We start from the raw sequence: 27877 nt of genomic DNA, 5'->3' as shown, positions 1-27877 counted from the left end.
TGTGCAATGGCTAACACGGGCTACACCGATTATGCATCAAGCGGGAGATATGCTATGGTTGTGCATAATATTTCCAACTCCTTTGTATAAGGTCTTGGGCTCATTGAAAGTTCCAAAGTTTTATATGCTAGCTAGAGGGCTCAAACTTAAACCCATAGTACAAGGGATTGTGGTGAAAGCCTTTAAAAGGAAGCCTTATGCAAGGAGGCTTCATTCTTGAGTATCCACTCTTGAGGGTCCACTTTTGGGAGCTCTCTCTCTTTTGAGTGTTCACTTTATGGATGGCCTAGCCTTGAGCTTAATGCCCATGCTTAAGAGGCTAGTGCTAATCCATAGTAATTAGAGAACCATTCTTAATCTAACTCTCTACTTTCTCATTAGTCTACTTCTTCTCTATTCCATTATATCATGAAGTAGTTTCACATCTCTCAATATTCTAGTTTTGAGTATGTGTGATGACTTTTTGCTATTAACCACTCCTATCCTTCTACAAGCACTCAGTTTGCGATATTTAACATCACTAATTTGGTTGATTAAGTTGGCTATTAGTCTTGTAATTAGTGTGTGTGCCCTATTGTTTGCTTGTGTGTGAATTTGTTTTATGAAACTCTAGCACCAATCACCTCGTGTGTGTGTGTGTGTGTGTGTGTGTGTGTGTGTGTGTGTGTGTGTGTGTGTGTGTGTGTGTGTGTGTGTGTGTGTGTGTGTGTGTGTGTGTGTGTGTGTGTGGACTTAATGTGTGAAGGTGATGCTTGATTAATGATGTGATTAGAGTTAATGATTTAATGACTAACCTCTATTGCATTGGATGAGCATACTCATGAATCCTCTTATTCTATTCATCCGATGCTCATGCTTCCATGCCCTAGCCGGGTTGCCGATCCACGGATTGATAATTTTGTGTGGGTTGCGAATAGGTGGTTGCTACAATGCCTCCCTACATTTGGCGCCGTTGTGGGGGATCGATAAGGACAGGTGTCTAACCTCCCTCCTATCTTATTACAGACATACCGAGAACCACGAATAATTTGTCAATCCATGGGACGAAGCTGACTCAACTAGTGCATAGAGGCTACAAGAGGTTGTCAATCTCTTGGAAAACACAAACAACTCATATGTAACTTAGGCTACACTCAAATGACTGAAATCACCAAAAGCTAATCGCTCATCGGCAAACATATCACATCCGTTACAGCATCAAACGACATCCAAATGTAACAAAACTTCTAGGACAAGTTTATGAGACCTAAGCACACACGCTTATGGTCTCAAAACTCACTTTAGGTCAAGTGCAAAGATTGTGATTATTAACAGCAGTAGTGAATTTTTTACCTAGTCATTTTCGACCCAGAATGCATCTAAATGCTTAGCAATGATGCCCCAATACCCCACCTATACTTAGTTTTTGATTTTGAAGTGTAAATTCCTATTTATGATGAAACTAGGCCACCCGTCGCGGCGATGTCAAAAGCTACGAAATACCATGAAATGTTTACGTCAATGCTAGAGCTCTTACCTGCGGTTGCAACGCAACAAACGCGACTGCAATGTGACAATCGAGGAGGGAGTAGGAAGCGCGAGAAAAAGAGAAGTGAGCGTCGTTAGCTCACGCTGTGTTTCATTATCCAAAACTTGTCAAAACCTTACAAAAATTGGCTTTTATACCTTAGCCAAGGTTTTTGGTGGTCAAAACTAATAATCTGGGAGCTCTAACTAAAGAAAGGTTGATACAATTTGGAAGCTTGTTGTTTGGAGGTGATAACAACATACAAGTGCCCACCCAATCAAGGCACCCGTTGGGTCAGCCGACCAAAGTTTTGATGTGGTCACATTATTTTTCCGATGGTTAATACATCAAACCCTGTAAAAGCCTAATGACAGTCGTCTATGTCAAGTCTGAGTCAAAGATGTAATTTTTTCAATGATGTATGTAAAGGTCGATGAGAAGTTGGCCGCCGGCCACTTTAGAAAGCCCTAGGTATATAATACACTAAGGTTAGTGGGAAAGGGAGATCATTTTTTGAAGATAAGTGACTAATGCGTTACGCACAGAGAGCTGCCTCTTTGCTCAAACTTGTAATCATCGCTTCTGTGGCTACGGTAATCCAAATTCAGTTTTGTTTCTTGCATTGTGTTCCTCTTACTCTACTCGTTCATTCAAGTGTAAGCATTCAAGATTCGGTGAAGGTTTCAAACGCATCCGTTTAGGCCTTAAATCGCTATTTTGAGTGTTTATATGTGTATTTTATGTTGTTTTGACCCTAGGAGAGGCTTTAGGGACCCAAAAACGACCCTTTCGGATCATCCGTTTACTATTTTTGAGTACTGTGGGACGAACGATCGCGATCTCTGTACCTCTCCAGAATGTTGTGAGGACAGTGATAGGGTATGTTCCTGATAGTCCCCTGTAGCTTCCCTTCAAGTTTCGTACGATTCCGATATGATTTGCATGGTCAACGGGCGTGATGACTGTAGAGCTGTGTAGAAGGACATAGGCAGATTACTTGGCTTTAGTGCGTTTGATTTGCTTGTAGAGTTAGTAGTTGCATCTCTTCGAGTTCACTTCATTAGGATTGACACCCTAGTGAGTTTCCATGCCTCATCCGAGTCGCTTCCCTTGTATCAATAATTTTATGTTGATGCTTGAGAGCTATGCTATGGACGTCCGTCGCGCCGACCCGCAAACATTGGCGCCGTTGCCGGGGAATGAATCTTAGGTGATGAGTGACCGAGTGCGTATTCAATGTTTTTTTATTGTTTCAGAAGATAATTTCCATTCCATTTACATTTCAGTGAAGCATCTAGACAGGGGTTTAGTGCTTAGTGGAGTCTAGGGTCGGTGGACTGGCTAGATCTACTCTTGAGAGATATAGGGAGTTGTGAGTGAGGTTGCTCTAAGCATTTTTTCTCTTCAAATTTCTTTGTATTGATTGAGTATTGATCCATCATCCGTTTTTTATCCTGCTTGTTTTGTTTGATTCATTTTCTTATGTTCTTTCATTTCTGTACTTAGGAGTAGGATAAGTAAATCACATTCCAGTCGGATTTGGGGTAAAAGTTAGAGTTGAGAAACCAGAAAACCATAACTTTGGCAAAAAGGCCATAAGACTCTGAAATTTTGAAAATCTGACCAAACAGAGCTGAAATTGATTCAAATCACAAAGTGGAAGCACCAAACACTGGGAAATACTTGTCAGAGAGAGCCTGTAAAATTTCATCAGATTTGGCTCTGGTACTACGATCGCGATCGGTGTACCTCTGTGCCAGAATTGTACAAGATTTGACATGTGCCTTCCTGATAAGATTCTAAACAAGTTTGTCTAAAGCAACCACACCCAGAAACATCAAAAAATCAGAAAATCAGGCCACTTGGACAAAACCAGCTTGACAAACCCAGAAAGTGCAAAATCTTGGCTTTTAGTGATCCAAATGCAAAGTGACTTTGGGAATAGCCTTAGAACACCTGTGTCTACAAGCACACCAAAATTGGTCTGATTTGGCCTCTGTACAACGATCGCAATCGGTGTACCTCTGTGCCAGAATTGTACAAGATTTGACATGAGCCTTCCTGATAAGTTTCTAAACCAGTTTGTCTAAAGCAACCACACCCAAAAACATCAAAAATCAAGGAAATCAGGCCACTTGGGTAAAACTGACCCAGAAACTATAAAGCCTTGCTTTTGGTGATCCAAATGCAAAAAGACTTGGGGGATAGCCTTAAAACATCAATGTCTACAAGCATGCCAAATTTGGTCTAATTTGGGCTCCAAAGTACAATCGTGAGCCTAAGTGCCAGATTTGACCAGATTTCATATGTGGGATCCTCAGGTGTATACAAACATAAAATTCTAAAGGACCTAGAGCCAGAAACCTCAAAAAACTAGTCAAAACCATATGAATATAGATCCAAGTCAAAAACTGTTAAACTGGCATAGAAATTGACTTTCAGAAGACCAAAACACATCAAAACTGAGAAAAAACCATACAGAGGGATAGCCTGTACACAGGATAATCCCAAATAGCTTTCATTTCCCAAAACAAACACCAAAATCAAGTCAAACTGACAGATTCAGAAAAATCAGGCACTTCAGACCAAGAAACTGCAAATTCTTGACTTTTTTGAGTCCAAATACAAAAGTGTCTGGCAGGTAGTCTTATAATAGCCTAGTGAACAAGCTGGTGAAGTTTCATCCAATTTGGGCTCAGAACTACGATCGCGATCGGTGTACCTCAGTGCCAGATTTTGACCAGACTTTACCCACACATACACCTAGGTTATATAAGATACCAGGAGTTTTCAAATTTCAAAAAAAATCACCAAAATAGCCAAAAACAGCAGACAGTCAGGAAACCACTGCAGCAGACCAAGATCTGGTGAAAACATGACTTTTTCTTGTCCAAATTCAAAAAGATTTGGGGAGTAGACTGTACACATCATTATCTACCATATCCACAAGTTTCATCCAATTTGGGCTCCAAAGTACGATTGCGATCGATGTACCATACTGACATTTTGAGTTGAGACTTGGTGAGTAGGTAGCTGATAACTAGGCAAACAACTTTCTCAAAAGAACCAGGGTCAAAAAACCAAAAGACAGATGTCAAATAGGGCAAACATTGATCACTGATCCTTCATACCAAAATTTTGAGAAAATTCAAGTTTTTGTGATCCAAATGCAAAGTGGGTTTGGGAATAGACTATTCATACCCTTGTCTATCAACTCCTAAAATTTCATGCAAAAAGGAGATGGAACTACCATCGCGATCGGTGTACCCTAGTGACATTTTGGATTGAAAATTTATGAGTAGGTAGCTGACATCTAGTGCAACATATTTTCCAAAAGGAGCAAGGTCAAAAAAGCAAAAGAAAGTGGTCAAAAGTCCCAGTTACACAATCAGGCCAATAACTGCAAAACCACCTGGGATTTGGGTTTTCATTGGTCAAAACATCTCCAAATTCAAAAATACAAAGACACTTGGTATCAAGAAATCAAGGGCTAGCTACTGTGCAAAAATCTTCCAAATCTGTGACATGGGGTCAACAATCGCAATCGGTGTACCTCTACATAGTGGGGGTATCTGACTTCATAAGTTTGTAGACCTACTTGAGTACATCCCAAATCTCAAGTTTGAGTGAAAAATACCCTCTGGAAGCCAAGATACAAGCCAAAGTTCTTGTGTTCTGGTCCTGAGACTGTTTTGAGTGTTGTTTCAAGTGCAGTTCACTAAAATTGCTCTAACTTTTGATAGACGGCTCCAAATTGAGTCAGGTATAGCTAGGAAGAAAGCTTGTGGGCAACAGCACACACTTGAATTTTGGTTTTAGACCTGAATTTTTCTAGGTTTCCTAATTCCAAACTTTTAGGGTACCCATAACCAATTTTCAGGGACCAAAAAAGTCACAAATTCCTTACTTTTTAGAGACTTGACCAGGGGCAAAAAGGGATTGTGTGCACTAAGCCAAGGTGTTCTTATCAAGGACCATCTTGAGAGTATTGAGTGAGGCTTAAACATGACAACTCATCCATCATTAGGGTTTCCCACTCAACTTAGAGCTATGCCACCTACACAAACAGCCAAAAATACTACAACACCTATAACAAGAGGGTGGAGACAAGACCATGAGGCTTATCAATCATATCAAGCCAAACCTCAAGGCATGGCTCATGGATATTTGTTAAGTGATCATGTATCTCACTGGAAGCCAAACCAATCAACTAAAATGCGGGAGTTTGAAAGAGCAAAAGTGGAAATTGCTAGAGACTTAGAGGAGAAGCATCCTCTAATCAACAAACCCAATGTGAGGTTCATCAAAACCAATGAAGCCACGAGAGTTCTAACGGATTACACTTATGATGGCCTTTATAGGTTACCTATTGGGGATCAAAAAAACTTCTATAGATGTTTAAATTCCATCATTGAAGAGTTGACAGACTACAAGAACCTCTATGCCTTCACATACACAGATGACCAGGGAGTGCAAGTTATAATGGTAGATAAGTATGGACGAGAGTACAAACTTATCAGCCCAATTGATCTAGAAAGATATACATACATGGGTATTCCAATCTCTGCTTACTACTTTCAACCGAGTGTAAGCGTACCAGGGTTTTTTGAGACTGATTTGCAAGAAGCTAACATTGAAACTATGGGATCAAATGGACCTTAAACATCCAAAATAGCTATTCGCGAGAGTGTAGCTCCTACCTCATTGAGTGGAACCAAGAGACCACCAATCAGACTTACAAATCCATCAACATTTCCAAAACATGTCTCAAAGGGAATTCCACCAGGATTTACTCCAAGACGAGAAGAAGGAACGAGGGATGTCTTTGTGAGAGACCCCAACACGCTAAGATACATGGTTGAACCAGAACCAATGAGACCATATCAATTGGCCAAATGAGTCAAGAAGAAGTATGATGGATTAAGGGATCCATACGTACATGCATCCTTGTTCAAACAAGTGTTAAGAGCCGAACAAGTATTTTATTTTCATACACAGTATGAGGGATTTGGCTTAACCTTGGAAGGGATAGCATTGAATTGGTTCCAACCATTGGACAAAAATGCCTTCTCAAACGTTGAACAATTGTTGCAAGAATTTGTTGTGGAGTTCTCTAAAAGGGGAATCAAGCATAACATAGTGTCCCAAATCTATGCATTCAAGCAAAAAGAAGATGAGAGAGTGAAGGAAGCATCGCTACGCTTCAAACAATATATAGAGAGATGTCCGGAACGCGAGTTACCACAGGATGAAAGATTATCAATTCTCTTCATAGAGGGTTTGAAAAATGAAACTCTCACGAAATATTTGCACTTAAAAGGATGTACTTCCTTTGAACAAGTCACGAGAGAAGCGTTATACCTAGTTGACAATTGTAAAGCCTATGGCGAGGAAATTGGTGATACAAAGATCACTATGGATAATGCTCCTTCGGCATCTAGTGAAACCAACACAAGACAAGTGGTTATGTCTCAATTAATGACCAACCTAGATGAGCTAGCAATGCAAGTAGCACAACGAATAAAATGGTGTGCCATTGAGCAAAAATGGACCAATCATGAGATGAGTGAGTGCTACTATAATCAAACCTACACGAGGGGCACACTATTTGGACATCAAATAGAAAAACAAATTCCATTACCAAATCGTCCATTATTTCAAAATAGGGTTGTACCAAGGGCTTTACAAAGAGCTGAGGTATCACAACCAAGGCTAGGGCAAGAACCTATGAGAAAACTCTATTCATTGAATGAGGACACTCTGATGTCCATAGCCAATCAAGAGCGTAGACCAGAGACCATTCTGGCTAAGCAAGAACAACCATCAATTGTTCCACCGGTGACTCAACAAGATGCACCATGCTACAAGTGTGGAGGTTTTCATTGGGCCAAGAATTGTTCTCGTGTAGAGATAATTGGATATTGTTTGGAGTGTGCCATTACACACGTTGTTCCTAATTGTCCAAAACACCCAAACAAATAGGGGAAAACAACAATGAATGTTGTGGGAGTGTTACCTTCTCCAAGTGGATCAAAGGCAGAACCCAAAATTCCTGTGAAGGTAGTGACTAGAGCCCAAGCAAAAGAAAATGATGAGGACCAAGCTAATGACGAAAAAGATCAACAACCCAAACAAGGGGAAACAACTAGTGTGTCAGTGAGGACTGGGACAGAATTAAAGCAAAAATAATTACAAATCAAACTGCACTACAAAAAAAATTACAAGAGACAAAGGAGCAGTTAAAACAAGAACGGAAAAACAAAACGGTGGTGAGCAATAAGAAACCAAGAAAGGAATCTTTCGGAGGATCTGTGTTGGTAGACAAAGTCCTAAAGCCATTAGATGATGCACTGGAAGCATATCCGGCTAGATTGAAACCCGACCAAACCCTAGAGCAACGAGGGATGAAATATCCTCATGATGAGGTAGAGACTGAGAGGTTGAAAATGTGTAAGGAATTGGTAAAAACTGCACAGGCAATGATGGAGCCTGAAGCACCAATTCCACCTCCAGAAACAAAACCAAAAAGTGTTGGATTTGAAATGCCTAAGGCAAAGGTTGTTGAAACATTGACTCAAAGAAACATTGAGCTAGAATCACAAAAGGAGGTGCAAGCAAAGACTGCAACACAGGAAACCAACAACCTAGAAATTCAACTAGATTATCAAGTAGTGGCTAACACCACTAATGATGCAAGGTCAAGATCACAATTTATGTCACCTATCCCAGAGATAGATGAGCCATGGCCAAATGAATTGTGGGAATCAATTAGAAGTGCAAAAGATGGAAGTGCGACTTTCCAATCTGCACCCATAATTGAGTTCAATACAGGGCATGAAGTCTATCAGGGAGACATTCAATCTCTAAATGGAGATGCAGGGACGGAAGTTTCAATTGAAAGCAAACCAGAGTCCTTGTAGACCTTACCCTCATACATAGGAGAACATGAGGCAGACTCAGAGACTAGAGTGGTGCCATCTCAAAGGAAAGCCATATCCAAGATGATGGATACAAAGAGTATGCAAGAGTTGATGTCAGCTCCAATACAGTGCACCATTACTCTATCTGAACTGCTTAAGATTAGACCACATGTATGGGATGAAGTAGGCAAAAATTTGGGGAAGATGGGATTAAAGATACCTCTTCAAGATCTACCCTCAAATGAACAATCAAACAAAACTCAACAAGAAAGTACAAACGCTAAACTTGTGCCAATAAACAAGGTGGGGGAATATTGCGAAGGAGAAGAAGGAAACACCACCTTACCTGTGGAATACAAAGGAGTTAAAACATTGGCTATACTTGATAGTGGGGCTGGAGTAGCCATAGCCGCAAAAGACATTTGGGAAAAATGGGGTAGACAAGCGCTTAGGAAAACTAGAATGAAGCTGCAACTTGCAGATGGATACACAGAAAAAACTATGGGTATCTTAGAGCAAATTATTGTGACTTCTTGTGGAATTGAATATGAACATACGTTTGCAATAGTAGATTTTGGAAAAGGGAATAGTTTTGATATCATTTTAGGAAGACCTTTCATGCGTCAACTTAAGATGGTTCAAGATTAGGGCTATGGCTATATCTACTTGAGACATAAAAAGATCGCCACAAAAATAAGCATAAAAGATCATAGCTATAGAGATGTGAATAGAACTTTTTTAGAAGAAATTGACTCTACTATAGTCAATGGGAAAGAGATACCTGCGTGGCTACAAACCAAACAAGAACTTTGGATGTGTGGTGCTTCGAAGTGTGGAAGCTTAGTGAAGGAGGATTGCATCCTAGAAAGATCAATGGACGATGAAGCTTACATACCGGAACCCTTTACAGAGCAATTATTTGAGCCATTTGGATGGACTCAAATATTGGCAACCTTGGATGTGTGTGTAAATGAGCTAACTCCAACCAAGTTTTGTAATGAAGAAGGCTACGACCTAGTTTCATGTTTTATGTTGAAAGTGTTGAAGGAAGCTAATGAAGTTTGTGAGTGTGAAAGCAGAAAAAGTGAGACAGATAGCTACATCCTGGAGCATGAGGCAAAATTCAAAACGAAGGAAGCAGAGAAACAACGTGAATATGTCATTATTGACATACAAGAAACAACAAAAGCTGTTTCAAAGAAGATGACTCCCGAAAAAAGTGCAAATGAAAGTAGATGAAGGAGAAAAGCTTCAGAGTTCAATGGAAAATCTTCAACAAATACAAGATCAAAAGAAGAACAGGGACAAGGAAGAAGATGGACTATCTCCTACGATGATCAAATTCAATTTATGCGGACAAACGTGGCTCAAGGTTACATGTTCGGCCGCAATAGATCCAGAAGCAACAAAGAATCTAATGACTTATGGAACGTGGATCATGATGGGAAAGCCACCAATCAATGAGCTAGAAGAAACAGTTTACACAAGTTAAAAAATGCCGATTCCTAGCTTTGGAGTGGCAGAAGCTGTACTCAAATTGAGTACCGGGGACTATAAAGATACTTTCCACATAATCAACTCCCATCATATCAAAGAGAGGAGAAATCGCCAACCATCATGGAAAAAGGTAAACATTTAAGTATATCAACCTCGCCAGACGACTTTACTTTCAATGAGATTCCATCAAATTTCCCACGAAGCCTCTCCATCAAGAGCCACACCATCAACAATGCAATGGAAACCAAAGCAAAAAGTCTATCAACCAAAGTTTCCATCACAAAAAAGCATGCAGAAGAAGCCGAAGAATGTCAACCAAGTGTTGGTATCCAAAGAGCACATCCAAGTCAAAGACCCAGTTTGGATACATGAAACACGAGTTCAACCACAACAACAAAAGGTGACAGGGTGGATAGCATCAAATGAGTCAATCACTGCTCAAGGCTACTTCCAAGGAAACATTAATGTTTGGGCCAAAAAGCCTAAAGTAACAGCCTGGATGTAGTCACCTCAAGAAAGAAGTTCTACAATGAGCGAACCAAGCTATCAACGGAATAAAAACAACTCAAGCAGGAGAAAGAACAACAAAAAAGGACAGAAGAAAAGACCTTCCAAGAAAGCAACACAACAAGTATGGGTACCAAAGTCAAACTTCAATGAAGCTACCCAACACAAACAGATGCAGCAGCGGATGGTTCCCATCAAGCTACTTGAAGCACAAGGATTCTATGAAGGTAACACCCAAATATGGTTACCCAAAGTAGTTGCTCAACCTAGAGCCACTAAGACCAACCAAGTAGCAAAGGACCCCACACAAAGACAATCAACAACAACAAAGAGCCAATGGAGACTAAGCACAATCAAGGGAGAAACAACCTCAAAATGGATCCCTCGTCTTCTACTACAAAAACAAGGCTTTTACAATGGTAATAGCCAAGTATGGATACAAAAGCCTAGTGTCCATCAAGTCAAGGGAGAAACTCATGAAGCAAGAACAAAGTGCGTCACAAAACCACTGTTGAAAACTCAGGCTCCTCACAAAGAAGAAAAAGTAAAGGTACAACAATGCGGCCTCCTTACGGAACATCCCATGCAACAAAAGAAGCAAGAGGAGTCAAAGTATGCCAACTTACTTGAAAAGATGGTGGCATCCAAAGACCAAAGCAATAATAGAGGCCTTAATCTCAAGAACTTATGACATTGGGTTTCAGGCCATGAACAAGTAAGTCCAAGTCGCCATTAAAAATACATGGCATAAAAGTCAAGAGTCGGGCAGCTGAGCCACTAAATGAGCAAGGCATTAGTCCCAAAGCTTCAAGTAATATTCTTTTTGGTCTAAGAGTCTTAGCTATTCTAAGTACTGCTCAAGGTGGAGGAGTTGAGCATATTTATGTTGTGTCGCTCATGCTAGTATAGGTGAGCATAAGAGTCCAAGTCTATGTATTTTAAGTTTGGTAAAGTGAAGAAGAGAGTCCAAAAGACACTCACGAACTATGCATAGTGAGTAATGAGTGGAGAAGATTCAACATCAAAAACCCCTCTTGGAAATGTGGAAGCTATTGAGATGTTCTTGGATATCACATGTGCTACATTTGTTCCTTGAAGCACCCAACAACTCATTTTTCACACCGCATGATTTTCTTGAAAGAACTCTTGTGTGCATATAGAGTGTCCCATAATTGGCACTTGCATTACGCACTCTTACTTTATTTCACCCAAGCACTCACCTTGCATGAACAGGTACTCAACTTCCAAGTGTTCAACCCCAATAAGAGCGTATACCAAAGGCATTTTTTCCCACTGGGTTTTTCCCTTTGGTCATTCAGGTTCTAGACCTTAATTTAGAAACACCCATCACTATTCTATTGTATATATTCCTTCCATCAAATGAAACCAATAAATAATTTGTTACACGATCTTCAAAGAAATCAAGTGGGGCCACATTGTTCTCAACTACGCTTCGACAAGAGCAACTCTTATCTTCAAAGATGCCAACAAAGCTCTATCGACAAAGTGGCAAAGAAAATCAAATTGGAGATGCCAGTGCACACATGTCAAAGTCTCAAACATTTTGAGATACGAGCTCCAATAAAAAGTCAACTGCACTAGGAAGTATCCAAAGAAGCAGGTATCATCGACCAAGTGTACAAATGGAAAGGTAAAGCAGGATGTGCAACAACATGCACAAATGCCTCGTCCACAACATCTAAATCACAAAGAACACATGTTCATCAATCAAGGCGAATGGGCACCCCATTTGAACAAGCAAAACATGCCAGATATAACTCAATCAAGGAAGGGGGGAGTCTCATCAACAAGAAGACCAGACTACAAATGGTCGTGTCAAGGGACGACACGAGCTAGGAAGGGGGGAGTGTTTGGAGGTGATAACATCATACAAGTGCCCACCCAGTCAAGGCATCCGTTGGGTCAGCCAACCAAAGTTTTGATGTGGTCACATTATTTTTCCGATGTTTAATACATCAAACCCTGTAAATGCCTAATGACAGTCGTCTATGTCAAGTCTGAGTCAAAGACAGAATTTTTTCAATGATGTATGTAAAGGTCGATGAGAAGTTGGCCGCCAGCCACTTTAGAAAGCCCTAGGTATATAATACACTAAGGTTAGTGGGAAAGGGAGATCATTTTTTGAAGATAAGTGACTAATGCGTTACGCACGGAGAGTTGCCTCTTTGCTCAAACTTGTAATCATCGCTTCTGTGGCTACGGTAATCCAAATTCAGTTTTGTTTCTTGCATTGTGTTCCTCTTACTCTGCTCTTTCATTCAAGTGTAATCATTCAAGATTCGATGAAGGTTTCAAGCGCATCCGTTTAGGCCTTAAATTGTTGTTTTGAGTGTTTATATGCGTATTTTATGTTGTTTTGACCCTAGGAGAGGCTTTAGGGACCCAAAAACGACCCTTTAGGATCATTCGTTTACTGTTTTTGCGTACTGTGGGACGAACGATCGCGATCTTTGTACCTCTCCAGAATGTTGTGACAGTGATAGGGTATGTTCCTAATAGTCCCCTGTAGCTTCCCTTCAAGTTTCGTGCGATTCCGATATGATTTGCATGGTCAACGGGCGTGATGACTGTAGAGCTGTGTAGAAGGACATAGGCAGATTACTTGGCTTTAGTGCGTTTGATTTGCTTGTAGAGTTAGTAGTTGCATCTCTTCGAGTTCACTTCATTAGGATTGACACCCTAGTGAGTTTCCATGCCTCATCCGAGTCGCTTCCCCTGTATCGATAATTTTATGTTGATGCTTGAGAGCTATGCTATGGATGTCCGTCGTGGCGACCCACAAACACTTGTAGCTCTGGCTCATCAATTACTAATTTTATCCGAAAAATAAGAGTTACAATATTCCCGATTCATTAAAATAATAAATGTTTTTACAATGAAAGCTCCAAAAAATGTGATCCGAGTTAGCTTGCTGCAAACATTCCTCCCCTCCTCGTCTGTGCCGTCCCTTGACATAGCTTTATGGGCTGAAGTAATCTTCGGGTTGATGGCGGTGAGGAGGTCTTTAAGTGCATGTAAAGCTTTCTCATATCTGATATTTCTTTCTTTGTCTAGAACCTGCAAGAATTGCATGGTGACCCTGTTTTTGAGCTCAATGGCTGAGTAGCCAATAAATCTGGAGGTTAGGTTGCTGATCACTGGCCCAAATATCTTCGTTTTCAAAGTGAAGAACCGTGTATAGAACGCTTCCTCAAATGCCAACATGTTGCTAAATGGCAAGAACATGCATCAGGCACAGAAACCATAAAGGACTTCTTCGAAAGGCTGGCCGCTGAGGTCATAGCAAAGACCCTTATTGCCCTCAGGAATGGCATCCACGGTGCTCCTACTTGCTCTGGATCATGAAAAGCTTCGATGCATGTGAGCAGCATTCGGAAAATTTTGTAGAGCATAGCACATTAGAGATCATAGAGACTTTTGAAGAATGTCATGGTGCCCATTAAGGTTTTCACCATGTATTTAACTGTCCGTGTTCCCTTTTCTGGAGCTGGAAATCTTAGCCATGTAGGCCGCTTCTTTGTCATTGCTTCATGTGCTTGCCATGTCCTTACTCGTGGTATAGGACAAAAGGTCGGGTCTTTCTGAAGGGCTGTAGGTGCTCTCGTGAACAAAACCAAATATCATGGATTCTTGTTCAGCCAGCTCTTTTTACACTTGGGGTGGACTTCCTCTACACCTTCTTCCTGCATATCTTTGTATAATCTTTCTTTGATGTGTAAAAGCTCTACCTTGATCAAAGGATATGGCAATGATTGTTGATCCCATTGTGCATTGATTTGGTTGGGAGTGAGTTGAGTGACGTTGACTGAATGGAAAACTCTCAACTCCCAATCCATTGCTACTTTCCATTGTTCATCTGTCTCCTGAGCAACCTGCTCCTTCAGTGCATCTTCTTTAGCTTTATACAGTTGCATCATTGGCACTTGCTCAGCATTTGTTAGTGGTACCTGGAAGTCTTCTGCTCCTCCTAGCCCTTCTACCGACTGTGTTTCCATTTCAGCAAAAGAGACTGATGGAATTTTAATGCTTGGTTGCTCTGAGGTACCAGCTTCTTCTTGTGTCTCTAGCTGACCCTCTCGCAACAGCTGATTGACACGCTTGAGCTCTGCTATCTCCTTGAGCAGATGTTCTTCTCTTTGCACCCACATCAATGCAAGGTCTCTTTGTTGTGACTACTCTAGCTTCAGCTCGAGTTTAAGATCTTGATTCTTCTTTTCCAAAGCCTCATATACTCATTGGTACCTTTGATCGAGGCAACTACAGGAGTTTTCCTCATATGTCTCAAGAAGGCTGCCTGATCATTGATCCTTTGCTCTGAATATTGCAGAGATGCGTTTTCTACATCGAGCGGCACTTGAATCTTTTGTACTGACAGAGTTGTAGTTAAGAATTCATTGGTAACCTCTGTCAATTGTTCATCTTTGGTCTTGCAGGCATCTGATAATTTTGTGACAAGCTCATTCAATTCCTCCATTTCCTTTTGCTGCTTCTCTTTGCCCAGCTGGTGTTAACCATCTCCAGCTCTCTAGCCTTAGTACTACGGCTAAGTGTTGTTGTTTGCATCTCCTGCATCTTCTTGGCATATTCATTCATTTGTATGATGACTTTATCAGTTGTCTGCCAATCTTCCGGCTCTATAGGCTGTCCGGATGTTTCAGCCGTTTCTGTGTGTTCCTTGGGTTGTTCTATAGTGGTTGCTTATGGTTGCGGGCGGGGATTCTACCTCTCCTTGAGGCGGTGCAGTTGCCTTAGCTGCTTTGTCTTCATGAGGCATTGTGGATGCTTTGGCCATTTCCTGTTGGGTGGTGGTGGAAGGTGTGGTTTCTACCTCTGTTGACTTGGGTTGCTCAAAATTTGTTGCCTCCTCTGGTTCAGGCTCAGGCTCCTTTTCTTTGGCTTCCTCGTAGTCAGTGGGTCTAACTGTTGGTGAAAGTGGAGGGCTTGGCATAGGTTGGTCTTCCTGTTCCCTATATGGTGATGATGATCTAGCAGATATCTCACCCTGTTCGTGATGGGCTTCTGTTTACGGGTCGCCGCGACGGACATCCATAGCATAGCTCTCAAGCATCAACATATTTGTCGATACAGGGGAAGCGACTAGGATGAGGCATGGGAACTCACTAGGGTGTCAATCCTAATGAAGTGAACTCGAAGAGATGCAACTACTAACTCTATAAGTAAATCAATCGCATTACCGCCAAGTAATCTGCCTATGTCCTCCTACACCATTCTTCAGTCATCACGCCCGTTTACCATGCAAATCATATCGAAATCGCATGAAACTTGAAGGGAAGCTACAGGGTACTATCAGGAACATATCTTATCACTGTCACAGCATTCTGGAGAGGTACAACGATCACGATCGTTCGTCCCAAAGTCAGCAAAAATAGCAAACAGGTGATCCTAATGGGTCGTTTTAGGGTCCCTAAAGCCCCTCCTAGGGTCAAAACAACATAAAACACGCATATTGACACTCAAAACAGCAATTTAAGGCCTCAAACTCGTAGTTGAAAACCTACACCGAATCTTGAATGATTACACTTGAATGAAAGAGCAAGAGGAGAGGGACACAATGCAATAATCAAATCTAAATTTGGATTATTGTAGCCGCAATGGCGAAGATTACAAGTTTGAACAAGAAGGAGCTCTCAAACGTACGCTGTCTTCTCAGTTCTCCATTAAAAGATTGTCTTCAAACTTACAAAAAATGACCTTTATAGATTAGGTCTTTACAAAATGGCTTGTCCGGCCACAAGCTCCCAAACCTCTAATTGGCTACCTAATATACCATTGCTCCCATAAGAATAATCATACATCCTTTGACAATTTTCTGGCTTAGAGATGCTTCTTTACAAAAGAAGTTTACAATGGTTTCTTAGAAAAATATGGTCCTTCTGGCAACGGCCGCTTGTTGCTTCGTCCGCCAAACACTCCCCCCTTCCTTATCCTTGTAGGCCCTCGGGCATGATCAGTGCTTTGGCCGTTGATGTGGCTCTAATGAAGCGAGTGTCGCAAAAAAACTTCTTGTTCGGAGGACGGCTTTGAGGGCTTCTTGATGCTGTCTGAATGGATTTTCAGATAAGGTGTGTTGGTATGCTACATACCTTGCCTTGAGGTCCTTCACCATGGGATGGAAAATCCTTGAATCCATTTCGAAGAATCCTGTGACGAAGGCCTCTTCAAATGTCTGCATGTAGCGTGAGGGCAGGTACATTAGCCTGGAGTACATGGCCATCAAGATGTGTCGTGGCGGTGAATTCTGTAGATTCCAGCAGATGCTTCTGTGTCCTTCCAAGAACAGATTCCACGGATGATCGTCGCCTTCAGTGTCTTTAAACACCTGGATGCAGGTGACGATCATCCGGGCTATCTTTACTAACATTTGGCATGCCAAATCAGGGACATCCCGTAGCAATGTGACAATTGATTTCAGTGTGCTGACCATGTAGGCCATCGTAGGGGGTTGCTGCGTTGTCAGAACTGGGTAATTTAGCTTGTGCGGCCTTGACCCCTTCCATGTGGTGAAATCTTTCCAAGTGCGTCTTGGGACTGGGCAGAATGTAGGATCTATTTGTATATGTTGAGGAGCATTGTGGTAATTTTTTAGATCCTATGGCCTTTTGTCCAACCACTTCTGCCTCCACTTGGGGTGGTCATCGACAAGCATCTGAGCTTCTTCCACTGTGAGTGCAATGCCTTCGTAACCCCCTTCTTTGTTTCGTGGCAAGGCTGGCCGCATCTTTTCTTTCCACAAAATTGCTTCATGGCCTAGCAGAGGAAACGGGAGGTACTCATGGCCATATCCTTCCACCTGCTCTTCTGGTTGTAAGTATGCCAGGGCTGTTGACTCCAGTATCTTCTTTTCATAGAGCATGTACTCCTTGGCTGGCCCCTCTGGCATGTCCTAAATGCTCTCATCGAGTTCATCTCTTATATCCAGATCGGGCCCTTCAAATTCCTGTTCCTGTTGCCCTTGGTGTGATGTTCCAAGCAAATCTGGCGCTTGTTGTCCGGGCAGCACTTGTGGTTAAGTCTGGGCTTTGTCTTCTTTGATTTGCTGTTGAAAAAGTAGATCTTATTTTTCCTTTAGTAGCGTGTCACCGATCTGCTTCTGATTCTGTAGTTCAACGCTTGCTTGAGCTAGTTGCTGCTCCATTTCTTTTAACTTTAGCTCATTTGCCGCCGTCTAGGCCACCATCCTTGATACGAGCAGCTATCTTTGAAGCTTTTTTTGCTCTAGATCTGCTTTTAGTGCTACTATAGTGTTCACTGTTGTGGCATCGTCAGATGTGGAGACCAATGGCCTAGTAGGTTCCTGATTCACCATTAAAGTCATCAGAGTGCCTTTGACAGTACTATAGGAACTGCTAAGTCTTTGGAATCTTGCACTCTCGTAGGCAAGCTGCTCCGTTGCTTTCTGGACTCTTGTTGTCAGCTCTTCGCACTCCTTCTCTTTGGCGGTCAAGTCTGTCCTGACGTCCACCAAGTCTTTGATCAGTGAGACTAAGCCTGTTGTCGCTCAAGGTCTCTTTCCTCCATTGTGCGTTCTAGTTGCGTCCTCAGGCTCTCTAACTCTTCTTGCCCAAATGCTTGCTTTTGTTGGGCTTCCTATACCTGCCTTTCCTTTTCATTCAACACCACATGCTGACACTGGAATTTCCATTCTAATTCTCGTAGAGTTTGCTTGTAATCAAAACCAGCCCCACTGTCTGGCAGGCTTCGTGGTATCCGATGGATTCTATAGGTGGTATAAATTCCTTTTGCGAGGTTGAAGGGGGAGGAGTTGGCTGTTTTTTGTTCGATGGAGAAGGGGGAGGAGGAGGAGATTTTGGTGATGGAGGAGGCGATTTTCTAGGTGAGGGAGGAGGTGATTTGGACGAGGGAGGAGGTGGACTTGATTCTTCTCGTACATGTCTCTTCTTGGAAGTCTCTTTCCCTTATTGCAAAGTAGATGCTTCCGCTTTTCTTTTCTTTAAAATCCTGATTATTCTTTGGCAGGTGAGATCCGCCGCCCGTCGTGCTTCCAGATTCCTCTCTCTTTGGATCTTCTTAAGCTGATCTGCCTGATTTGTCTCATCAGCCGCGTCTTTCTCCTTCGTTCCTTCAGTGGACTGCGAAGAAATGTCCACTTCCGCAGCCTTCTGTTCTGCTTCTAACCTTTGCTTCTCAGCCCGTAGGCGAGTTGCATTTTCTATCCTTTCTTGACTTTCCCTTTTGAATCTTCTTTTTTGTGCTTGTTGTGTTGCAGCCGCTCGAGCCTGTCTGTCAGCCCGTATTTTGGTTCGTCTTTCCTCGACTCTTTTTTGAGCTTCCGCATATGCTTTTTGCAGGTCCGCCGACTGCGGTACTTCACTTCTCTCCTCTCTTTTTCTCTCGAGCGGCTTTGTTGAATCTTCCTCCTCGCTTTCCTCAAACTCTGAGGGCCCTTTGTCTTTAGAATCTTGAGACTTTCCTTCATCATTTGTCTCCGTTTTTTCTTCATCACTCGAACTTTTATTGGTGGCCTTTGCTAAGCGCGATGATGTCGCGCCCTTACGGAGTGAGCAACCAGCTTGGCTTTCTGGATCAGGGTCGTTTGTTAGCTGGCAGCTGGCAAATCTTCGATCATTCCCAAAGCTTGGTATGCTATTCTGGTAAGCATCGGCCGTGCGTTCATGTAGCTTTTGTTTTTTGCCGAGCTTTTCAAATTTGCTTCAATCAAATTGTCCAGAATGTAGGAACCATAGTTGCAGCGAATGGTTCTATTTTCTGCCATCGCTAGAGCCATGACTACGGAAATGTGCAGGATTGGCTCGGTGTAGCGAGGAGGCTTTTGTACTCTGAAATGTTGGGAGATCAATCTCATCGGTAATTCCAGCTCTCCGTATATCATGTCAATGTATTTGTATTTGTTTCCCTTTGCTTTGACAAATGCTTTCTCATTATCCAGTGACTTTGTCTTTGCCAGCAGATCGTGTTGCCCTAGGAGGAAATGCAAAGCTTCTTTGATGATTTTCTTCGTGATCTTTACTTTCACCTTCGATCCATCCTTATCTGTGAGCATTGCCTGCCCATCATATTGTATCAAGCTCATGAGCTCATGGGCCCTCATGTAATTTGTTCCCCATAGCTGTAATCTGAAAAATTGCTCCAAGTGTACAACTCGCACAGCCTCTATTACCTCCGGCCTTCGGTGGAGGTTCCATATCTCTCGTGGCATGATAGTTGTTTTTACCAAGTCACCATCCGCATCCTTAAACTTTGAGATGAATATGTAGGCAGGGATTTGAGCAAGTATTTCATCCGATATGTGAGCCTTTTCATTTGTGGCGAGCTCCTCCACTTCATATGGTGCTGCTGTCCACTGCCTTTCTTTCTTTTGGCGAGGCATTCTGTGTCAGGATAATCACAAGCTGTCAGGATTTTCCCTTCGCAATCAATCGCATTTAGACTTTTAGTAAAAAACAGTTCAAAAGTTAAAATTGATCATAACTTGAACAAATTTCATCCATTTTTGTCCATATTTCACCAGTAGGACTAGGAAGACTAGAGCTATGACCTATGACTGATAAAAATCTGAGCCAGTTCTGGGTCTGAGGTACACCGATCGCGATCGTAGTACAGAGGCCAAAATTAGATTTGATCACATGAGTGGGTTGCTGATAGTTGGAGGGTCATTTTGATCCACTCTGTGTGTCATTTGAACTACTTTTGAGTTTACATGTCCCATTTCTAGGTTACAAGGGAGTTTGGACTAGACTCTGAGTTTTTATGAGTTTTTGTTGTCCAAATGGCTTGAAACTTGGTTGGTGACTTGAACAAGATGTATACAAGGAATCTGATAGGTTTTTGTCAAAATCTGAAGCTGAGGTACACCGATCGCGATCGGTTTTCTGGGCCTTTTTTGGGTGAAAACTAGATGGTCATGAACCCCTATGCCTGCCTAGCCCACTGATGATTTATTTTCAAGTTTGGACTTAAAATAAACAAATTAGAGCAATTTTTCACTGTTTGACCATATTTTACTAAGTCTAACCATATTGGGTTTTCCTGATGAAATTTGGTTGGATCCTAGAGTTAGTTGAAGTTAGTTTTAGAGCTCCCAATGCTTCCATGAGGTTTTGCTACCATCAGCCTACTCCATTGTCTGATTTTGACCTTATCAGGCACTTCATACCCTGACAGCAACATCATCTCAAAGACCTTCAGAAGCTACTCCAAAGTGGAAATGGCAACCAAAACTGGAGAAAACTACAGATTCGGCGACAGAGCTCGAAAGCAAACCCAAAACTCAAAACAAGAAGCCTGAACCTCCAAAATAGCACTGGAAACCTGTGAAAACTAAAGCAAAATCGTACAGATGGGTTCCAAAAATAGTTGCCAGCACAACACCCACAATCAAGGAAAGAGAAATTCGACTTCAAGCTCTTTTGTTCCATAAACACCTACCCTCGCCATCAAAAGCCACTGAAAACTACATTCAGTTCCCACATCTTGCACAGCATATTGTTACCCAACGCATTGTCTCAAACATCAGAATAGGGCCACATTACATGGCCATGCATAGACATAGATTCCAAAACCCATGCACATGCACCAAACCTTCGTCCGGGATGACTCAGACAAGGAAGGGGGGAGTAATTGATGAATCTAGCAACAGTCAGGGCCATAAGGGGTCCAACGTGTATAATGACAAAATCCAGAGCATTGGGATGCTTCTAGAGAAAATATATGCTTAGAGGTGAGTATAATAATTTTGGCTAATTTTTGTCAGTTAATAAGTATTTTCAATTTATTTTGTTTGATTTTCGTTAATAAACATCAAAAATTAAAAAATCTCGCTCACAAGTGTCGAAATCAAGTTCTGGAAGCAAACGCCGAAGTATCATGATAAGGTTATCAAGCATGGAAGATATGAAGCTAATCTGAAGATGTCAAATTTCGGCCTTAATGATCATGACTACATTTTGCCAAAATCGCTTCAAATGGTTATACGACGCGAGAATGACAAACGGTTCGACCCACAAGTGGTATGTGGATTATATCGGGATCAAAGGTGAGGAAAATTAACCCTGTGTCACGAAAATCTCGGGAAGATATAGGTCAGGTAGGCCAAATTCTAGCTCATTGTTCATTTTCACCTTTTGAGAGAGAAGGAGAGAGCTTTTTGACCTAGAGCGAGCTGCCACATTTCTACCCCGTACGGACGGTCGGAGCCAGCATTTCACACCAGATTTCACAGGTATGTTCCTTATCAAGTAAAGATCAAGTCTATTATGCATGCAAGCGCGAATCATTGCACAAACGGGCGAAGGAATCAAATCAAAGTCGGATCGGGTTAAAAGAGGTCAAGGGCCCTTAGAGGCATTCAAACAAAACTTTTTTCAGGCACAGAACATATCAATGAGCTCCCCACAAGGTCAGGAACAAAGCCATATGGTCAAAACACAATTTGGTGGTGGTACACCGATCACCGATCGCTATCGGTGTACCTCACTGACAGAAATTGGGACAGAACATGCAAAACATCTCCCCTCAGCCTCGCCTACAATCTGCTGGTGTCAAAATCAATTTTGGCCTCCATGGTACGATCGCGATCGGTGCCCCCAGATGCAAGTTTTGCAGCTTTTGACTTGGCCCAGGCTTGGAACTCAGTTAAATGTACACACTCTTGAATGTTCAAGGAAAATGCACAAATTTTGTTCATGGAATGGGCCAAATTTGTCAAACACAACCGAAAACGGAAAATTTGACCAACAACTATCAAAATCCGGTTAAAAATAATGATGGATGGTTTGAAAGGTACACTTGTCCAACTAAGAGTCAGAACAGTTGTAGAAAACCTCGGATGGATCTCAGAATCTCCTACAAGTACAGATATAGTCATTTCAGTCTCAAATGATCATACAAAGGTAGAATTGGAGCCGAGCCAATGCCAAAACCAAAAGGTCACTTAAGGATGTTCAAGCATCACATGGATATCCAAGAAGTGCCTGAAAAATGCACAAATCTGGAAAACCTCCTATGTATCGACTTACTACTCCCACTGCAAATGCAATGTCTAGGCAAGTAGCAATCATTGCATACATCAGACTACCCACTGCAGACGCATATGGAATCTTATCCATGTCAGCCTGTTCTTCCTCAGACACGGGACAATCTTGTTTGCTAAGTTTCACATATGGGGGCAATGGAACACTCAATGCCTTTCCCTTCTCCATATTGAAACGTTGCAAAACCTTGTCAATATACTCTGTTTGAGATAACCAAATCAACTTATTTGATCTGTGTCTCTCTCAATGCGCATACCAAGTATATGACTTGCCTCACCCATGTCTTTCATGTCAAATGATTTTTCTATCTTTGACTTCAAAGCTGAAATTTCTTCCAAGTGCTTTTGCCAGCAATCAACATGTCATCCACATACAAAATAATGATCAGCCAATTGCCATCCTTAGCCTTCTTTGTATAAAGACAGTGATCGAACTCACTACGTTTGTAGCCTTGAGAAAGCATAAACTTGTGGAACTTATGGTACCATGCCCTCGGTGATTGTTTTAAGCCATAAAGACTCTTTAACAACTGGCATACCAAATCTTCCTTGCCTTTCTCAACAAACCCTTCTGGCTGTTGCATGTAAATTTCCACATCTAAATCACCATGCAAGAACGCTGTCTTGACATCCATTTGGTGCAACACCAAATCTAATATGGCAACCAATGCAAGAAAGCATCTCAATGTAGTCATCTTGACCACCGGAGAGAAGACTTCATCAAAGTCAATGCCTTGTTCTTGCTTAAAGCCCTTGGCAACAAGCCTTGCTTTGTACTTTGGCTAACTATCATGAGCGGTGATCTTATACCTGTAAACCCATTTACAAGGTAGAGCCTTTTTGCCCTGTGGTAATTTACCTAGCTTCCATGTCTGATTATTATGCAGAGCTGTCATCTCTGACTGCATGGCCAATTGCCAATTCCCGGAGTCCTTCATTTGCACTGCTTCCTTGTAACATGAAGGCTCATTGCAATCAGTCAACATGACATAGTTCATAAATGGAACAAACCAATCAGGAGGTCGCGTGATACGTCTAGATTTACGCAAAATAGGTGGCTCAGGCTCAGCCACAACCTGTGGTTCCATTCTATCCTGTCCTTGCTCCTCTTGAGCCCTGACATTTTGTCTTGCATGTGCAGGTCCATCTTCTTGGAAGACACTCTTCTAATCTCCTCAACCCTCTCTGGTTTAGAATGATATTTGGATTCATTAAAGTGAACATCATTACTGCGGATAACCTTTCTGGATTCGGGATCCCAAAGTCTGTAGCCCATCTCACCAGAATTACCATAGCCTAAAAAGATGCACTTTCTACTCTTTGGCTCAAGTTTGTTCCTAAATTCCTTTGGAACGTGAGTATATGCCTCACAGCCAAAGACTCTGAGATGCTTGTATGAGGGCACCTTGCCTGACCATACCATCTATGCCATTGAATCCTTCTGCAAAACCTTGCTAGGAGATCTATTTATAAGATGAACAGTTGTTGATACAGCTTCAGCCCAAAACCCCATTTGGCAGTTGTGCATTAGACAACATACTTCTGACCTTCTCTTGTATGGTCCTATTCATCCTCTCAGCAACACCATTTTGAGGAGGATTGTAAGGAGCAGTAAGTTCATGTTTTATACCTTTTGACTCACAAAAGTCCTGAAAGGCCTTTGAAACATAATCTCCACATTGTCAGTGCGTAAGCATTTAAGCTTCTTACCACTCTGATTCTCCACAAGTGTCACAAACGTTTTGAAAACACTAAACGCTTCATCCTTGTGCTTGAGAAAGTTAACCCATACTTTCCTCAAGTAATCATCTATAAATTTCATAAAGTAAGAAGCTCCCCCTAGAGATGGGTTAAGCATAGGTCCACACAAATCACTATGAACAAGTGCCTACTGTGTATCTCTTCTACTGCTTCTATGCTTATGGGGCTACTGTGTTTGCTTATTATACAGAAAATGTTCACAGAATTCAAAATCATTAAATGAAAATCCAGGAAAATAACCAGAACGAGACAAGATTTCCATTCCCTTCTTGGACATATGTCCTAACCAGCTATGCCACAAAGAAACGTTCGGCTGCTCGGTTACATTGATTACATTTTTAGAGACATTTGATACATAAATCATGTACAGTCCTCCAGACTTTACTCCATGTGCTACTGTCATAGTACCCTTGGATATCTTCCACATGTTTTGTCCAAAAGTGGTGACGTAGCCAGCATTATCAAGTAAACCTGTGTTGATCAAGCTCTTTGTAATTGCGGGAACATGTCTCACATTTTTCAGCGTGAAAGAAGAGCCATTCTGAAACTTCAATTGAATATCTCTGATGTGCGCTCCTTGCCACACTGTCGAAGCAAGGGACTTGCCAATACACCGTGTGCGAGCCACAAACGGCTCCAAGCACACAACAAGCCTAAACTAGGAAGCTCAAGAGAACAAAGGGTGTGTCACTCACCGCTCTACGCTCTCCTTCGTGGTGGATTCCTCGCCGCGATGAAGAAGAAGCTGCAGTCGTGCCGCGCTCAACCGCTTCGCCGCCGTCGTGCCTTCGTAATGCTCGATCGCACACACACTCTCCCTCTCTCTCTCTCTCTCACACACACACACACACAAGGAGGTGAAGAAGAAGAAGATGGAGATGGAGATGGAGCAAGAGCACTCTTCTATTGCACAAATGAGAGAATGAGTAAAAATTAGGTTTAGTTGGCTTTTATAGGAGCTCACCCCATTCACACTTGGGCGCCCATGCTTAGCCAACTAATCCCTTGAATGTCCCAGTTAGAGTGCGCCTCTCATCGGCGATCACTCTACCTTTCCCTATTGGTCCGACAAGCCCGGTACCTGACTCTAAATAATACAACGTTTATAGATCATAGGGTGTCCGTGTGCCGTGAGGGTTAACATCCGACACCTAAGATCTCACATGTTTGCCCATTGCCTAGCCGAACATGATCTTTAGTGGTCACATAAAGGGTAAACCACTCCTTGTTTGGAGACACATGAAGTGATGCCCCTGAGTCTATAATCCAGTCACTCAATGCATGTCCATCAGATGCTGTAAGAAGAGCTGAGTCCATTGTATTCTTCAAGAAGTAGATGTCTCCTGACACTAGACTGTCATCCTCTGCAACAGTGTTTGTCACATTTATTTCTTGAAACTTCACTGAGGACTTGTTCTTCTCACCATGGTCTTCAGCTTTCTCTTTGCCTTTTTCTGCTTTCCATTCTCTACAGTCTCTTTTCATGTGACCCTTCTTGCCAAAATGGTAGCATTCTATGTCACTCTTGCCTTTAGCACTGCGGGACTTGCTACGAGACTGATTCCTCTTTCCACCTTTGTACTTTTCTTTGGTCCTTCCCCTGACAACTAAGGTTGTTCCTTTGCCTTTGTCCATTGTCTTTCTATTGGTTTCTTCAGTAAGCAGACTGCCTTCTACACCTGCTATGGTCAAACCATCTGGAGGTGCAGAATTACTCAAAGCTGTGCGAAAAGTGTCCCAACTTTCCGCAATGTGATCAACAAGAACATAGCTCTAACAGGTTCATCAAACTTGACACCTTGAGCTGACAACTGACTGTATATTGTGTTGAATTCATTCAGATGATTGGACATAGGTGTCCCTTCTTTCATCTTCAAGTCAACAAGCTTCTTAAGCCAGTATACCTGTGAAGTTGCACTCTGCTTCTCATAAAGATCACTCAGCTTTGTCCATGCTTCATAAGCCAACATCTCGTCTGCTACATTGAAGTAAACGCTTTCTGCCAAAGTCAACATAATGGTAGAAAGTGCCAATTCATCCATTTCGCTCCATTCATCTTCGTCCATATCTTCTGGTTTTATCCCCTTGAGCTTTATAGGTTTTATCTGCTTCTTTTATACCAACACGTGCCAAATCTTCTTCTTCCACAATGGGAAATTGGTTCCATCCATCTACTTGATATTGTAAAGAGCAGTGTCCTGTGATCCAGCCATAGCTTCATAGTAGTTTACTTTCCTGGGAAAAATTCGGCAAAGTTTCCCCTATAAACTAACCTCTGAACCAATATCAACCTGTCAAATGAACCAAGAAAGCTTCAGATTCTGTTGAAATTTCGGTAGAGTCTCCTTTGTAAAATGGCTCTAGTGTACTCAAAAAACAGACCCAAAAATAGCTCAAAAAACCATTGTCTCTCTAACACTGTAAGTTGTGGGTAAACCTGTCCCACACCTGCACTGTCTCTCACTGTCCTGCAAGCATAGACTACGACAATGCCTCAATGGCACTAAAGCAAAGATGCAATCCCAACTATCTAACTCACAGTCAATACATCCTAGCTGCCTATCTAAGGGTGCTCGAGGGATCGCTCCAAGACTTGTATCACCGAAAGGATCTCAACATTCGAGAATCCCCGAGCTCAATAAAACCTCACTCTACCCTCAACAAAGGCTGCAGTAAATCTGACAATACATAGACTTCCCACAAAGTCATACATCCACAAATTTCCCACTGTATGATGTAACCGCCACGGCGGTTGTTTGCTGCGTGACTCACAGCCAGCAAACCCTCAACAAACATACATCATCTCTGACAATACATCCCATGTGGAATACCTACAATGTCAGGATGAAATCTGGAATATCAAGCAGCAAACACAAGCTACCTGATGAACTAGTGGATGTCGCCTAAAGTCTGTGTGTAGATGCGCCCGTGTCGTATGTGACACGCCTCCAAGAACTGTGAGCCATCCTTCAATGTGTAGACAGCCACACATCAGCACTTTGGGAGTGCCGATATCCTCAACACCTGCAGTCGTAAGCCGAAACCCCAAATTTGCAGAGTCGGATCTGCACCCGCCGAGACCACGTAGTCGAAAATGGCCTGCGCAGAACTTTATCGAAGTCGAACGATGGCCGAGATGACCTCTTAATGAAATTCTCAGAACACCTGCCCTTCGGGCTTTCCCACAGGATTTGGGGCCGTGTCTTCGCCTTTCGAATCTCACTCCAATCTGAGCAGGTGACTCTAGCTTCCTGCAATGCTGCCCCGAGCCTCGATCTGAGCTCTGATACCAGTTGAAGGAGTACGAGCGGAAGTGTGGCGCAAGAGAGAGTGCGAGAAGAAGAGCACGACAATATGGTGAACTCGCTATGTTGTAATGTGTAGAGCATAGTGAGTTCTTATTAGGTTTTTACAAAAGAATATGTGTACATACCTGGCGGCCCGCCCACTTACCTGGGCGACCACATTGGGCTTTATACCCCAACACCTATGTTGGTCTTTGAACTGGGGTCTGACCTCGCTGCTTTTTGCGATCTCTTTCTTCGTGTTTTCTTCTTTTTCTGAGATTGGGCAATGGATGCCGTGTCTCTTTCCTCAAGAATATAATTTTGTTTTTGGACCATCGATCGTGTG

This window comes from Adiantum capillus-veneris, chromosome 11 (genome assembly GCF_014529385.1).
Source record: "Adiantum capillus-veneris isolate H3 chromosome 11, ASM1452938v2, whole genome shotgun sequence".
Classification (NCBI taxonomy): Eukaryota; Viridiplantae; Streptophyta; class Polypodiopsida; order Polypodiales; family Pteridaceae; genus Adiantum; species Adiantum capillus-veneris.
The sequence above is the reverse complement of the archived record's forward strand: the minus strand, read 5'-3'. Positions refer to the sequence as shown.